The 15,763-nt window shown below is 42.4% G+C and overlaps 1 protein-coding gene across 2 annotated transcripts in view; it reads right to left on the reverse strand.

Moving 5' to 3' along the window:
• LOC109397776 (uncharacterized) overlaps positions 1-15,763 on the reverse strand; it is a 344,947-nt gene that overhangs the window by 51,272 nt on the left and 277,912 nt on the right. The window lies entirely within an intron of this gene.

Genomic DNA, 15,763 nt, shown 5'->3' on the forward strand with positions numbered 1-15,763 from the left:
ATGCAAGTGTGCCGAAAAGTACTACTTTTCGGCACTCTTAAGAGTGCTGAAAAGTAGCACTTTTCGGCACTTTTGCTCGTACGCACTTTTTACTTACCATAATGCCTTCCGCAGATTCAGCCTCTGCCTCTACATCTACTGAGCAGCTTGAATCTGAATCAGGACGATTTCAATTCGGATTCGAACTACAAATTAAGTGTAGAGGCAGCTGCTGAATCTGCTTTTGCTTTTGCCGGCACACAACTGTTTGACAACGGGAGCTCGATTGTTGGTGACGCCTACTACACCAGAGCCTACCTGATTAAACAAAAAACTACGCCGACAAGCATGAGCGCGCGCACGTGGTTCCTACTGATACATGTTTGTGTAGCTAGAAAAGATCGCACTGAATGGGTGTTTTTCGTAATTACAAAAAACTTTGTATGCAATTCGTTGCAAAACTCGATTTTTTCAGCACTCGTCGTATTTATCCAACTCGGCAACAAAACTCGTGCTGAAAAAATCATCATTTTGCAACTTGTTGCATAAATAACTATTATAATTAAAAAAACAAAATTGAAAACGTACCTCAAACAAACTCTTTGAGCGTCACTGCAGTGCGGAAATCAGTATTCTGTTTGCAAATGACTGGGGCGTTTCTTTTCACGATACAATTGAAGCATTCTTTAGACATCCTGAAATATTTTCAGAACTTGTCTCCATCGGTATGAAGCTCCTTGAACAGCGTTAAAATTCACCTTCTGTTCGGCGTCCACGCTTCGTGCACCCAGAATCAACGCTTTTTCTTTGGCGGTTCCAAATCTTCGCAACGGCGATAATAGCAAATTCTTCGTCTGCAAACATTGCCATGATGTAGGTATGTCGAAGTTGCTTTTTTCTCTTCCTAGCGGACACTAAACAATTCTGAATTTCTAAAGAATTGAGAGTAACAACTGAAAATCTAGCAAAAGGAATTTGACAGTAGATGGAAACAAAAACAAAAATGACAGCCGCTTCATAGTGTGTGTCATCTCGTGACATAAATCACCCGTGTTACCGTGTTACCCCAGTTAGCACCTAAGTGAGAACTAAGTGAAAAAAAAACTAGGGGTCGGTAATTTCTCAGACATAACCGCAATGTTAACGTAGGACGAAGGCTGGAACGAGGTTCCGACTTTTATCATCAAAATGGACCTTTTTATTTGACATCTTAAGTCAGCTGATTTTTCGGGTCCACCATCTACTCGATGCGAAAAACTGATTTCCTTCAAGGCATCCGCGTTGTTGAAAATTCTTAAGTAGCTGCTGGGCTTTCGCTTTCAATACTTAAGCCAGGACAATAACGTTGGCATTCCGTTGCTGCAGTATCCACACGAACAAATGCTTGCTCTAGTAACGAGAAACTCTGTACCTCAAGTGTTCCATCCGACTTCCCTACGGTGGTCCCGTCCAGGCTTCCGTCCATAGCTTTCATTTAAAACGTACAAAATGTTTATTACGGCAGCAGACACTGATTACGATTTTGGTAGATGCAGAAATGTTTGTTTGTGTTTTGATTGATCAGTTGCAGTGTTGCTAGAATACGATTTTTGATGAAATCATAACTTCGGAAGTGAGCAAAGTTGCCAGTTTGTCAGCGACCTGCCAACAATTTTTGTCTAAATACACAATATCAGCACAAGGAGAATGAAAAATCTTTAAATGTATAGTTTCCCGGTTGGTATCAAATCATTAATGCAATAATATCATTGCACTAATGATATATATCTAGAATTACTTTATATAGTTTACTAAAAGATTTAAAACTATTCTAACACTAAATATTTACATTAACTGAAAATGACAGCAAACCGAAACAAAATTTGAAATCAAATTAAGTGAAGCTCAAAATGTGATATCAATTTGTTGCTGAATACAAATTATGTTTTCGATTTGCTGTAATTTTGTTGTTGGACTTTGCTCGGGTAGTGACCATAAAAATACAAGTTGTTTTAGTTCATTTACCTGTCAAAGTTCATCCGATGGTTCACTGTTAATTTGAAATGACAGTTGTTGTTTGTTTGTTTTCTGTGCTTATTTGAAATGTTTCATGATTTTTCGAATGAAATAATCAAAGATTGCTTTGGTGATCGCGACGTTTAATCAGTTTAATCAGTTTACGCTGTTAAGTGAATCCCTCTAATGAAATAAAAGTTAAGAGGATAAACATTCGTAAAGGAATAACGTCATAAATTTCGAAGTTTTGCATTCTGGATACGATACATGAACAAAATCATGTGCTATTCGGATTATTTCCAGCCGCTCTAACGAAATGAATTTGTTAAAAAGTATGGTATTCCAATTACCAAAATAAAATAACATATTTTTCATATTTTACTATTATTGTTTTATCGAGTGGTTTTGTTACGACATTTTACTATTTTATGTGTCGCAACTCGATTCGAATTATGTAGTGCATATTTTAGCTCTTAATTAGCTTAATGATGCGCAATATAACCAATTGATTCAAATTTATTTCCCATCTGCAACTTCACGTGTGCTTATAGTCGCGACTGTGATTTGGTGCAGTGACCATAATATATAACTTTACCAAAACCACTAGTCAAAGATGGATATTGTAGAAACTATGGAGGACTTGAGAAACTCAGCAGAAATTATTTTCTGCCCCTGATCGTGGAATGACGAAAGAAACCAAGCTATTAGCACACCCCGTATAGAAAGTCGATCAGCTGTCAACTGCCCCAACTAACGAATACGATTCGCTAATCGTGGCGCAGTTGATATCCAATGAACAAATCCAAACTGTATCGAGGGTTCGTTATATCGAAGATTATCTGTATCGGGTATGTGGTACGGAGTCATAGGAACAATTGGTTTGACAAAGACTGCAGAGCGATTTGGACAAGGACAAGATTAAATAGCTGTATTTGAATTTTGTCAAGACTGGAAGAGCCATTTTCAAGTTTTCAAGATACACGATACAGATACTCCACCAGAAGCTCAACGCATCCCTCAAAGACATCGTGTTGCAAGCCAAAGTTTGATGTTTCCTTCAATGAGCTTATTGAAAAAAAAAATTCTACTAATCTGCTTAGAACAACGTGGTGTTAGATCTATTAAAAGTTTTAAAATTATTACTTATATCCATCAGGCTTTCAGCAGGATAATCCACCGTTTGCACATTGTGGAACAAACTAACATGCATTTATGAAAAGCCCGGCTTTATGACATTGAAAATCATTTCTGCATTTCGCAGCCACAAACGACACTGAGGTGAGTGCTACGTTCATTATAGGTAGTGAATGAAGTCACAAAATCTTGGTAATGACCTTACGAGCCATTTGCCTAATTCGGCGAGCGAAATGAACTTGTTATTTCCTTTTAGGCGCCAAACCTCGAGCTTGCCATGGGTCATTTCCGCAAAAACCGTCGCATCGTAAGCCACTTAAAAAGAGCTGTCCAAGTCGAAATCATATCTCTTGCATTGTTCACTTCCGTCAGGGGTTGATACATAAATTACGTCTCGTAAAACTTGACCAGTTGCAACCGCCATCCCTTTTGTATAGAGCCTTAATATTTTTGCGTTTTACATAATCCCATCTCCAAAATCGTGACGTAGTTTGAGCATGACCACTGCAGGTCCCTCGGGCTTGGGCTAAGCAGAAAGCGAGCTGCTCTCAAAACGGATATATTAAACACGTTTTATTGACATTGAATTTGAATACGTAACACTCCCCCTCTCGGGGGTGCTGGAACTGTTGTTGGAAGAGAAGCGCTGAAGAGAAATCGATGACGGCACAACGTGAAGCAAGTTTGAGTTTGGCCGAGACTGGGTTCATTTCGTTTCTCGTCCGTCACTGATTGACGTTGGATGTGGTCCAAGCTAGATAAGTGCTTTCCTTGAACTTGTTTCATTCATCTTTTTACGATGGGATTTCCCATCCTCATGGTGCTGCTCGTGATGTTCTTACGTGACTCATCGTTCCGAGTATTAAAATGATGGACAGCGATACAAGGTGGCAACCGTGATGAATGGAATTGGGCTCAAGTTGCTTCTTGTAGCTTCCTAACGCAGCTGATTACTTCCGTAGAAAATGGATTACACTGCGAAATAAATTATAGAAAATTGTACGAGGAAGTGTTGCTTTGAAGTTCCACGAAAACTGAGCTTGGAGCGTTGGGGGTGTACCTAACGATGTAGGGAAACTGAAGAACTGAGTAGTTCTTCGAAATATCATATGAGATTCATAACAAACGGTACCCGACTAGAAGTTTCTAAGAAAAAATGTAACACAGTTCTAACTAACCCTGATATTTACAATTTATTGTGTTATACTTCGGTTTGAAATATACTTGCACCACGGCTTCCATTTCCTCATCTTGTCCGTAACCACAGTTTTGCCTCCGATCCTACAAGCCGAATGAAATTGAGGCTGCTTTCCGTATCCATTCGATTCGAGCCTTCACCATCAGTTTTCCGTGTAGAGGAAGGGTGTAAGTTCTGGATCCGTGGTAGTGATCGAAGCGAGCTATTGCGTTGGCAAATGGCTAAGTTTGTTCTTCAAGCTTTCCCGGAGTAGAAGAGGTTGCTTGGAATATTTCGCGAAGTTTCGGTCCGGACTTAACCTTCTTCGTGGATTAGCTAAAGTTCACCCCGCTGATGCAGTACAAGCTCAGCGTGTCTGTCTGGGTCATACTGACCCCAATGCACGACTAGGGTTAACACTTCGAATTTGGTCTGTTTATCTACAGCGTTAATAGATTGCAGGGAAGAAATCAGAATGTCCTTCCAATAAGCAAACGCCTGCTTATCGATTTCAGTTGCGGCAGAACGTTGTTCATTGTAGATAGCATCGAAGAATCCACTCACGCAGTGCTAGGACGCATTCTAGAACTAGGACACAGAATTAGTACCAGCAGAAATTCGGACAACTTGTTCACGCAGCAAACGATTCCAATCGAGAGCCTCTTTCAGTTCTCGCAAAAATCGTTTTTAGAAAAAAAAAAAAATTCTGCAAAAAATAAACAAACCTTTCTTTTTTCACACTATACAAATATAAAAACTTTGGGGGAAATGGAGGGTCGGCTACCAGCGCTCCCTTGTTGTCTTCTGGTGAAAGCGATGCCTCTCGCTTCCGTTTTACAGCCAGATTATTGCCAACTCGCGAGAGTGAGGCTAACGCAGTCGTCTAACAGCTGGATGCCGCTGTCAACCGAACTCTCCACCGCTCGGATGTGCGGGTTATCCGACTGCGCTGCGCTTACGATGAAGCCATCGATTGCATCTCCTATCCGCTCATTAACGGTCTTGTATCCTACGTTTCGACGCAGCTCGTTGATCCTCGCATCGAAAGGGGCGCTCAGAATTAGGAGGAGCAGCCGGTTCTGGATCATCTTCAGCTTCTTCTTGCTGGTTTCCGCACACGTGCCCCATACTGGCATAGCGTAGTTCACCAACGGGGCAATGATGCTTTTGAAAACGGCCAGCTTGTTCCATTGTGACAGTCGGGAACGCCGAGAGATCAGTGGATATAGTCACTTCAATAGGTCAATGCACCCGTTCCTCAGGTTTACGGTGTGTGTCCGGTAGGTCCTCTTACTATCCCAGATAACCGACTTCGTCTGACCAGGGGACAACGGGGCCGTTGATCCGAATGTAGCAGTCTGGTGGAAAGAGGAGCTTCGGTGATGGTCGATGCCGGAAGACGATAGCCTAGCTCTTGGTTTCGTATACCTTGAGGTAGTCGACGTAAGCCGTTACACCCTGGTGAAGCTGGAGTTTAAGAGTTCTTGGACATGCGACCGTTCACACAATCATCAACGTAGAGTGCCAATATGCACCCAACGGGGAGAGGCGGAATGTCTAGCGTGTACAGATTGTACAGGATCGGGCCCAGAAAACTGAATTGAAGAACTTCGGCTGGGACCACTTGGGCTATGTACCTGCGAGATGGACTCGGAATGATCGATTGTCGACATAATTTCTATCTTTTCTCGTCAGTTAGGTCGGGAATCCGTCGTGCCAGACGTTATCTAAGGGCTTGTTGGAGTCCAGGAGGACCATCGCTGTGTTGTTGGAAAGGGCAGTGTTACGATGGATGACGTTTTCCACTCGGATCAACTGAGGATCAACTGATGTGCCCTCGTTGTTCCGAACTGCTCCGAAACGATGAGGTCTTGTTCGTCGATAGTTTGTCGCGTTGTTTGGGGTTTCCCGGGTGTCTGGATGGGAATAACTTTACCTACCTTAGACCTGGATGGTGTTGGAAATCCCAGGCGCAGTGGACACAGTTCTCTATAACCGACCGAATAGCAGTCGTCCACGGGGGATTAGTGTGATAGAAGAAAAAATAACACCGAATGCGTTTTGCTACGCCTCTATATTCAACGACGGACTAGTACGGACTAAATAACAAACATATTTACATGGTCAAGTAAACATCCAATACATTAGCAATTATGCTTCGTCAGTTTTCCACAATACACAGACAAACACACACTCACTCAGCTGTCATCATTATTACAGGGGGCTGACACTACATTACTCCAACACTCCTCCTTAGTGCAGCCCACTGGACCTCAATGGTCTCCTCCTGGCTCAAAGCAAAGACTAACTCGTCGATCCTACTGCGTCAGATAGTACAAACCATCGTTTTTCTTACCAACAGCAACAACTGAATCATTCTTCACGATCTGACAATCTCTCGGTCCAAACACTACAGAATATCCTTCATCGGTTATCCGGCTTACTGACAGAACACTTCCGGTCAACTCTGGCACGTACAGTAGCCCTTTCAGCTTAATTTCCACAGTTTCATCTTCTGATCCGCGTCCAACTATTTTCCCCTGTCCAATACTTTTGGCCGTTACTGTACGTCCGTCCGCTAATAATATCTTCTCCTTCCACGGAAACCTGTCTGCAAAGCTTCGTACCGACCCAGTCATATGCTGCGTACACCCCGTGTCGATGATCCATCTTCCTTGTTTCGTCACATCACTTCCGGTAGTAGTCGTGAAACATACTCCTCGACTACTGCTACTACACTCTGCATCCGACGATTGCACCGCCATCGACTTCACTCTTTCTCTTCGCTTCCTCACCTCCGCATCTGTTTCCGCTTGTAAAACTGGACAATTCCTCCTCAGATGGCCTTCCTTTCCGCAATGAAAACACGTCCAGACAATGCTCCTCCGTTCAACAGCAGCTTTCATCACATTTTGTGGGACATTCTTCTGCCTCCGGACTTCGTCTTTTCTCCGCCAGTCATCCAACAATTTTCCTCTTACGTAGTCCACCTTCAGATCCTCTTCCGGTCTGCCTTCCAGAGCAGTAACGAGTGGGCTATAACATTCAGGCAAACTGGACAGCAAAATCGCAACAACCAAATGCTCTTTTAGTGGTTCTCCCATCCTCGCCAAACGGTGAAAAAACTCCGATGCCTTCGTCAAATGGTCTGACATGTTTCCCTCTTCGTCGAGTCGCATTGAACACAGTTGTCGCAGAACATGAATCTTATTCGACAACGACCCACGCTCATGGTAGCCCTTGAGCCGCTCCCACATGTCACTAGCACTTACAGCGTCCATGATATGACTCAACTGTCCATCTTCAAGTGCCAGTCCTATCATTGCACGAGCTTTCTCATCTTTTCGCGTCCATGTTGAAGTAGTATCTGCCGGATCCGGTTTCGGATCTTTCACTGACGACCACAAATCTTCCTTCATCAACATCAATTCCATCCGAAACCGCCACGTCGCCCAGTTAAAATCATTTAACCGCTCAAACACCACTTTCGCTTCCGTCATGTTTATTATATGAAAAAAGAGTCACGAACAAACACTCTTTTCGACCACTGTGCAGTTCTTTTGGTTTCCACCGTTTCTACTGCCTTGAGCTTTCTAACAAATGTCTAACAGTGTCTAACACCTAACTTTCTCCGTACTGGGTTGTTTCACTCGCGTCAACAAAATGCAATCACGAAAAATGTTTCTGATACAACAACAGCGCAACTGTTCTCCTCCTCCTCCTGGAGCAAAATTCACCAAGCGACGTCCGTAACTAGTCGTTCTCTAGGCAACACTTTCTTCCAAACTCAACAGCTTCCCATTAACTTCAGCACGCTTTACATCCACCAGGGATGATTCAATCAGAACGTTCACACAGTAAACTCAGTTTATATTCACGTATGCCTCTTCGACCAGAGAACATTTTCACCGCATTTTCTTCTTTTCTGGGCCCATAACCTGTTGGAAATCCCAGGCGCAGTGGACACAGTTCTCTATAACCGACCGAATAGCAGTCGTCCACGGGGGATTAGTGTGATAGAAGAAAAAATAACACCGAATGCGTTTTGCTACGCCTCTATATTCAACGACGGACTAGTACGGACTAAATAACAAACATATTTACATGGTTGAAAATGCTTTGACATCCATGTGCACAACAGAACATGTGCTCGATGAACAAATTGAGATTTGAAATTATGAAAAGAAATCCACGTACTCCGGTGAGACTCGAACTCACGACTCCCAATTCGCTAGACGGGCGCTTCTATTCCTTCAAGCTACGGAGTCACTCGACTATCTCCGTCGCCAGCAGGCCTAGAACTGAACTCGATTCCACAATCGCACATGGTTATCTTCTTTTCACAATCCAAACCCCCTTCGGATGGGATTAGATGAACATCTAACACATTGTCTGTTGTGCACAGTACACAGTTCTAGGCCTGCTGGCGACGGAGATAGTCGAGTGACTCCGTAGCTTGAAGGAATAGAAGCGCCCGTCTAGCGAATTGGGAGTCGTGAGTTCGAGTCTCACCGGAGTACGTGGATTTCTTTTCATAATTTCAAATCTCAATTTGTTCATCGAGCACATGTTCTGTTGTGCACATGGATGTCAAAGCATTTTCAACAGTGTAATTTCCCACATGGCTTGGTCAGCCAAAGCAAAATCAAGAAATTGACATATTTACATGGTCAAGTAAACATCCAATACATTAGCAATTATGCTTCGTCAGTTTTCCACAATACACAGACAAACACACACTCACTCAGCTGTCATCATTATTACAGGGGGCTGACACTACATTACTCCAACAGATGGAAGGTTGTTATCCCAGTTGGAGACACCTGTGGAAGCCTACCGTCAGGAACCGGTACACCTTACTGAAGAGCCTTTTCAGAACCTGGTTAAATATGTTGTTCTTGCCCGTGGCCCTCATGGTCTTCGACCGCTTGACCGGTGCCCCGACTTCGCCCTCTTTGATTTAGCCGTCGAAAGGTGAATCTTCGAACGTCTCGAATTGGACGATAGTTTTCGGAACCTCTGCATTCTCGCACCGATGTTGTGTGCTTCTATGAACTTGTGGGCGATGGCGTTCGTTTTCTTCGGCGGGGAGACCAGAATGCCGCCGGTGTTTCCTTTAGCGACGGTTTGGGGAGAGGCTTCTTCTTAGGAATCTTGGACACCCTCTTAGGACTTGGGTTACCCCGATGGTTGAGGTGGTTTGAGAACTGCCTTTTCTTGATCACGTCTATCCGTCCATCAATGACATGTCTGTTTAGTAGTAAGACTTCCAGGTTTTTCAGCAGGCAGCCGGTCCGTTGGGCTGGCTTTGGACGGTGCTTCGTTGTTGAATTAATTGAGGGTTCCGTCGTCGATGTGAGTGAATTTGTGTCTCACTGGGACCCACCGAATGCAGTAGTCTTCGGCCCAGTAAACTGCGTTTTCGAATACATTCAAGGTTTGTTCGATAGGTTTGACTGTTGGGAGATTGTGTTTCTCAGGTAGTTGGAACCTACCAGGCGGCTGAATACCATCCAGTTTACTGGGTGGGGTGCTAGTCGCATTGCATTGCCGGTGGGCCGACATTGGTTCGCATTCTAGCTTGCAGCCTTCGCTGCGCGCAATGTTAGTGTTTGGCGCAGTGGCAAAATAAAATTTCCAAAATTATACCCTCACCATCTACCCAACTTAAAAGTCAATACAATACTAAATTCACCAAACCCGACAATCTAGCGCCAAGCAACCGGCGACAACCAAGTAGTGGTACCTCTATAATCTCCCTGACGAAGGCCAAAACAAAGAGGGTTGAAACGTCGGATGAAAAATTATCACTCCACTTATTTTTATCTTGTTTTAGGTCCGAAGAGGGATAATTTTGTCAATTAGTCGGTCGTTTCCACAATCAGATTAATTTATGAAATATAATGAAATGGAAATTCATTCCCCTATTTCCAAAAGATCAGTCATACCTTTAATGTAACCCCTAATGAATTCCTAAAGAGTTTAGAGTGTCATTGTCGGCATAGCAGAGTATCGTCATCACACCTTCCATTTCACGCCGTAAAACTTTTTCCAACCCGCCCCAGCCCCACGCTGGTCATCGAAGACGGGGGTCGACTTAGGGCCAGGCGAACATTTGCTGACAAGCAGGAAATCGACCCAAGTGCGAAACGAAAACGAGACACCAGGTCGGCTCGGGGCCAACACAAGAACATGACCAACGAACGCCATTTGCCACCAAACGGCGGCATACTTCGCAGCTGGTCGAACAGAAAGAGACAGACACATCCGGAAGCGATAATGGAGTATGTTAAAAACTCATTTGTGGCAAATTAGAAAATTACTCGAACAAATTTTAATTAGAATTTCAATCAGTTATTGCAGTGCCAATTCGTGCTCTGGAGCGAAGTGACCGACGAAGCCGAACGCGCTATTCTGATGCATGTTTCGAGAGGGAAATAACACCGACCATAGAACCAGACCCTCGAAATAGAATGGGCCATTTGTGAAAAGCCGCTGCTTGGCGTGCGCGCGCCAACAGGCCGAAGGAGAATCTAAAGAAGAGAAATTTTAATTAAAAACTCGTCTCGGTGGGAACGGCTTACGGAAGGAAATCAAACCGACGACGCATCAAATTGCTGCACGCCCTGGGAAAAGGTGTGCTTCAGGATTAATTGTTAATTCTTCTTTCTTGGAAGGCATCCCTATCGACATCGTCGTACTTCTCCAACAGGTGAGTGTGTGTGCGCTCATGGTTTATTAGCAACGTAAATAACGAGGAGCCAATTGAATTTCAATTTGCGGAATAGACGAATGTCAAGCTCCTGCCAGACACGCATTGATAAGGCATCATTATGTCATAAGACTGGTTCCATGATGGATGTGCTTTATTTCTTCAACAATACGCCTTTTTATATTCCGATTATGGCTTTTGTTAGAAACAGCTTGAATGCTTTGAAAACAGTCGCTCTTTGAAAACACATTAGGTTGGTAAAGTAAGGAACATTATACTGAGCATTAATCTTCTTTTTCGTTTCTTTTATTCAAATGATTTTTCGCCTGAGACGGGTTTGTCATTGCGTATGATATAGGGGAAGGTGGGGTAATATGCACCCCCTAAGCAAACGTGGCGCTATAGCTAAGATTGACAAGACACCCATAATCTTGCGTTTTGAAAGTTAGTTTACCTATTTGGCTAAGAGACGCCAAGTTTTGGTCCGCGTGATATCAATATTAACGAATCAAATAAACAATTTGAAAAAGTGTTACGTTTTGGGTGCTGAAAAACTGTTGGGGCAAAACGCACCTTGAGTTGGGGCAATATGACCTCTGGCATTTTCCGCTTTGAATTTTACTGAAATCCCAGGCGGTTCCATCTTACTGTTTACGGCAGCAAATGGAAGGAGCAGGAGGCGGATGGTAGTTAATAGGATGATTCTATATAATCCGCGCGCAATTGCTTAAATTGTGTGCTCTTCAAATTAGACAATCTTTCCAAATGTGGAAAATCATCGTTTTCCACGCTTTTCATTCGAATATTCTTTGCATTCTTGGGCTTGTCCGGCTCAGTTTTACGTCTAGTTTGCTTGCATTGAATGGAACTTCTCATGTATAATGAAATAGCGTGAGGGCGTTTTGCCCCGAGGGTGCGTATTAGCCCCGGTTACCCTAATGTCGACAATGTCTATGTGTAACGCATGAACAACTTTGTTCAACATGTCACCAACATAATTCAAATGATGTGTTTTTTAAGTGTTCTTCCTCCAATTTCAGTTGAAGGCCGAGGACATCCCAAATCCTTGTAAAACCTTGACGTCAAAATAATAAGTATGTTTGCTTGAAATTGCTTTAATTTTGTTTATATACATGTTATATTTTTGTTTAATGTTTGTCTATCCTACATTATTAAAATGTAATCGCTTTTAGGAATGTAGGATAACTAAATAAAGGAGCGGACCTGATGTGATGGTTAGAACACTTGACTATCACGCCGATGATCTGGGATCGAATCCCACTCCCGACAAACTCACAACAAATGTGAGTTCTTCCTTCGGAAGGGAAATTAAGCGTGGGTCCCGAGATGAACTACCCTAGGGCTAAATATATCGTTAATACAGAAATAAAAAAATAAATATTGCTTTTTTTGCACCGTATTCGACCCCCTGCAGAATTTTTTTGTCACACCACAATATGTTCCCACCAGTTTCAGCATACATTGGTTCGTTTCGCTGCTAGAAATTTTAAGCGTCGGTTACACTTTTTGGGTGGTGCTTGGAATAATCGGTTTGTTTACTTGCTACTTTCTTTGGTGTTTGACGTGTGAACAAATATTTTAGACGATTGAACATTTGCACCGTAATCTATTCAGCAAAGCAAGATGCAATAAAAAGCTAAAAGTAAAGAAATTTTGCAAGTCAAAAATTCAAATTCAACACGACACTCATGTGCTCCTTCGTATTGCCGGGAGAAGTGTCAACAAACCATCAACTATCTTCGTCACATTAGGGCGACAATAAAGACCATCGAAACGGATATTCAGGGAAAGAAAGTTTAAGTACGGGCAGCCGTGTTACAAACTGGACCTTGCAATACAGGTGTTCCGTATCGAGTTATTTCGGTAGAATAAAGACTGCAACTCCATTGTTGGGTATTACGCTGAACGATCCACGGGACCACGGGAAGCAAATGTGAGATTAGGCAGCGCTCTTATAGCAGTCTCAAGTGATGGTTCTACGATTTTACTATGTATTTAAGAAACCTATCTGTAGAGGCGTCATCGACAAGATCATTCCTGGGTTGTAAATTAAAAGACGGAGTATTGCATCTTGCTTTGCTGAATAGATTACCGTGCAAATGTTCAATCGTCTAAAATATTTGTTTTCAACAACACTTTCACATTTTGCGTTTTCCGAGGAACTTATTTTTTCCAGAAAAGCTTCACTTCTCCTTGTATCGTTGGTTTGTGTTCCATATGTTCATATGGCTCAGCAACAACAATTTCCATCGCAAAAAGTTCATCTCTTAGCTTGAATTGCGCACCTTCAGCAGTAACACTAACATCGCCATACAGAAGAAGATTTCTTCCCAATATTACTTCGTGAGGCAACTCCTTCGCGGCCAGGACGTCAAAGACCATTCGCAGTATCCTATCAATCCCCTCTACAACCAATTGTACAGTTCCCAGAGTCCAAATCGAACCATTTAGCGAAGCTAGTTTATTCTTCCGTGTCCATTCAATGTTAGTTTCAACTTTGTGATCCACTGGTCAGTCAGAAGCGATACGTCCGATCCAGAACAGAGAACCGCACGAATCGGAAACGAATTAACTGTCCATGGACGTTCCCTGCACCAGAGAAGATTCAGATCTGCAAAAAAACATCGTTTGGTCTTGTTTTTCATTGACGCAATCACGAGCAATGTGTCCTGCCTGTCCACAACATTATCGTCTTCACCATAGCATTCGTACTTGCTTTGTTCGGGTTGCGGTCCATAGCTCAAAAATTTCGTGATGGACAAAAATGTTCTGCCGACTGCCACTATTTAGTATCAAAATCTTTGGAACCTCTTCCATATTCCGCATCCTTCAATCTTTGATAGAGCCGCAGCTTCTCGCAAAAATACACAGATAGAAAAAAGAGTGCGAAATTCTGTAACATATGATGTACATAATTGGAACGTGGGATATAACAGAAGCTTACATGACATGTCATGTAAATTTCATGAAATATCATGTAAACTTCTATTATATGTCATGTAATTAAGCATGACTCTGAACAAACGCCCTGGTTTTAGCACGAGATTGTTGTTCTAGAGACTTCTTAGGTACTTTCCGCTTTTTATATGTCTTCTGTGAATTGCGTGCCTTGATTCTTTAAATCATTCCGATGCTAGTTTTGAACTTTTTGGCCATTCCCTCGTAGATGCCGATCGGTTTTGATGAGTGTACGATGTTACTTTAACTTTGGAGTCCAGTGTAGGTTGGCTAGGGCCAGGTTTTCTTCCAGATCTCGATAAATCCTTCAAGGAATACTCCGTGGCAAACTTGTGGATAACATTTTTCACGCTTGTGTGGTGCACTTTGAACCGTTTTGCAATCTGGTTGTAAGTAACACCTTTTTCGGTACACCAAATATGTAGATTTTTGTTTTTTTGTTTCTAGGTCAATTCTCGCCATTCCGAAAACGATCAACTTTCTGAAGACAACTGTTTTTGGAAGGTAAACACTCATACGGAAACACACAAAAACAAGTTCAGTCATGTTTGCGTAAAGTCGTTTCAAAATTTGCTAATTACATTTCGATACAGTCCTTATTAACAGAATACAAATCCGTTCTACTGAATTCAGCGAAAGAGCTTGTATTTCAGACATAGTCCCACGTTGCACAGCATCATCTCCAGCCCGCTTAATATCTCAATTCACACGACGCCACACGCCAACGTTGTCTGCATCACCACCAGCCACACCACGATTGTCACATATGCATATCTCTATGTATCAGTTGCGACTGCAAGGCTCATTAATGTAGGAATAATATAGCGCATTTAGTTCACCACTGGCACTAGTTTTCAAGAGTGCGAAAACGCAAATAAAAGTGCGCGATTGCATCCAATCGACTCGGTGTCTTCAGAGCACTTATTCAGTATACATCAAAGAATTAGTGCGCCGAATACATCAATTTGTTTTGATGCAATCGCGCAGTTTTATTTACGTTTTCGCACTTATGAAGACTCAGTGCGCAGTCCAGTGGTGAACTAAATGCGGTATAATAAAAGAACCACTGCACTTGAGATATTTAAGTAAAAATCTTTCAAAATTTTGAGTTTAATTACATAATAATAATAAAATTTGAGTAAAAAGCAAAAGGAGAGATCAACATATAAGACATACACGTAGTTGCAAAACTTACTGAAAGGTGAATTAATATGGTAAATATGGGTTTCATTAAGCATATGATATTGAGAGATTCGCAAAAAAGTGCACGCGGCCTATCGCTTCCGAAAGGTTCGGCCGTGGTTTTCACTCCCTGTTTACCTCATTCTTATGGGAAATAACATTGCGGCGTTTCCTACGGTGCGGCTGTTCCTTTCAAAAACGATAGACCGCGTGAACTTTTGTGCAAAGCCCCTTTTTGAAACATTTCAACGACCGCGCGGTGTTTACGTTTCAAGAAATCTGACAATATCATGGCATGTGCAAGTAAATATTTGGGAAATGACAACTCGCGTTAACTTAGAATACATTTAGGCGCTATACAAAGTGTAAGTACAGCTTCCAATTATAATCGCTCACGCAGTGCCCTAATGGACAATGAAGCTGTAAATTAGGTTAAGTGATTGAAGAATAAAAAAAAACTCGCGTTAACAGAAACAAGAAAGGATTTCGAAAATACCCTGAAAGTTGGATTATTCATCGAAATAGATATACATGTTCGCGCCCAGCGCTTCCCGAAAAAGTTCGTACCATCGCAGTTACGAGTGGAACGACAACCCGGATCAACA

Source organism: Aedes albopictus, chromosome 3 (assembly GCF_035046485.1).
Source record: "Aedes albopictus strain Foshan chromosome 3, AalbF5, whole genome shotgun sequence".
Classification (NCBI taxonomy): domain Eukaryota; kingdom Metazoa; phylum Arthropoda; class Insecta; order Diptera; family Culicidae; genus Aedes; species Aedes albopictus.